The sequence below is a fragment of the Priapulus caudatus genome, unplaced genomic scaffold, assembly GCF_000485595.1.
Source record: "Priapulus caudatus unplaced genomic scaffold, Priapulus_caudatus-5.0.1 Scaffold2820, whole genome shotgun sequence".
NCBI lineage: Eukaryota > Metazoa > Priapulida > Priapulimorpha > Priapulimorphida > Priapulidae > Priapulus > Priapulus caudatus.
This window is the reverse complement of record NW_014579881.1, coordinates 397-2012: the sequence shown is the minus strand read 5'-3', so window position 1 is coordinate 2012 and position 1616 is coordinate 397. Positions and strand designations below refer to the sequence as shown.

The 1616-nt window shown below is 47.9% G+C and overlaps 2 long non-coding RNA genes across 2 annotated transcripts in view; one reads left to right on the top strand and one right to left on the bottom strand.

The window, feature by feature from the left end:
* LOC106819092 overlaps positions 1-838 on the bottom strand; it is a 2142-nt gene extending 1304 nt beyond the window's left edge. Inside the window, exon 1 of the long non-coding RNA XR_001395343.1 lies at positions 744-838. This is a non-coding gene — a long non-coding RNA (uncharacterized LOC106819092). The remainder of the gene's footprint in view (positions 1-743) is intronic.
* The window catches only part of LOC106819091, a 2223-nt gene extending 1172 nt beyond the window's left edge, over positions 1-1051 (top strand). Inside the window, exon 2 of the long non-coding RNA XR_001395342.1 lies at positions 753-1051. This is a non-coding gene — a long non-coding RNA (uncharacterized LOC106819091). The remainder of the gene's footprint in view (positions 1-752) is intronic.
* Positions 1052-1616: the final 565 nt, after the last annotated feature.

Below are 1616 nucleotides of genomic sequence, written 5' to 3'. Positions count from 1 at the left end.
CGCCTCCTCCCTCTCCTCCTCCTCCTCCTCCTCCTCCTCCTCTCTCTCTCTCCTTCCCTCTCCGTCCCGGCAGAGAGAACGAGAGAGGGGTGTAAAGAGGCAGAGAGAGGGACGAGAGAGAAAAGAGAGGAAAGAAGAAAGAGGAGAGAGATGGACGAGGGAGAAGAGAGAGGGGGGGGGACGAGAGGGAAGAGAGAGGCAGAGAGAGGGACGAGAGAGAAGAGATAGGGGCAGACGGAGACGGCGAAGAAGAGCGACGAGGGGGGAGAGAGGGAAAAGGCGAAGAAGAGAGATGAGAGGAGAGGGAGGAGAGAGGGAGGGGCAGAGAGAGGGAAGAGAGAGGATAGACGGAGAAGAGAGATGAGAGGGGAGAGAGGGAGAAGGCGAAGAAGAGAGATGAGAGGGGAGAGAGGGAGAAGGTGAAGAAGAGAGATGAGAGGAGAGAGGGGGGGAGAGAGGCAGAGAGGGACGAGAGAGCAATGAGAGAGAGGAGAGAGAGGGATGAGGGAGAAGAGAGAGAGGGAGAAGGGAGAAAAGAGAGCAATGAGAGAGAGGAAAGAAGGAAGAGGAGAGAGGGGAGAGAGAGAAGAGGCGAAGAAGAGAGATGAGAGGAGAGAGGGTGGAGACAGAGAGAGAGAGGGACGAGAGAGGGGTAGAGAGGCAGAGAGAGAGGCAGAGAGAGAGGGAAGAGAGGAGTAGAGAGAGAACGAGAGAAAGGCAAGGAGAATACAAAAGTGACTTACCTCTCCCAGCAGGTTGTCGAGAATGATCATCGTCGGTAGGTCGGCAGCGGCGGCGCCCTCACACTGCTCGGCTATGTTCGTGAGGTATCCGCGCAGCTCTTTGTTCGACTTGTGGTCGACGACTCAACTCTTTGGTTCGTTGTTGGCTCCAGGCGAGGACCTGCATGCAACGACGTCATTAATCGCTTATCGATAGTACAAACAGTCAATGTTACATACAAGATCATCATCAGACGTATTATGTTTGTTGTTTGTTAGGTATGATGGAGTATAATCAATAAATGATTACATGTTGTATTGAAATCACACTTGTCCGACTCTCTGAATATGATGTACATGTGTCATTATCAACTTAAATTCATCATTCTCTACATACGCGTCACACATTAGCACTACCACTGGGTAAACAAGCACGGTTGTCGCAACAAGTTCTCGCTCGCAAAGCTATCGATTCTACAAAATGTAATTAGAGCACTCATAATCTTGAGATGTGCATTTTTGAGCGGTTTAATACAAATATAAATATATATATATACACTGTGTATAATAAATGAATAAATATATATACAGACACACACATGACATTGACATATGACATATAATATATGACGTTACTGCACGTGACGTGGCTAATTTGCCTATCCTACCTAGAAAAATAGTTGGGTATGCCTCTGTATACTGTACACACACACACACAGACAACAAACAAACGCATGCGAGTTGTTAGAGGCAGATGCGTGGAATCAGATTAACGTAAATCATCACCGTAAATGCCTGCGCGTGGACACAACGTTTAAATATCAGGGACGGCGTGCGCGTAGGATCCATTGCCCGCCACCTTCACCGAGTAAATAATATTTATATTAATGAATA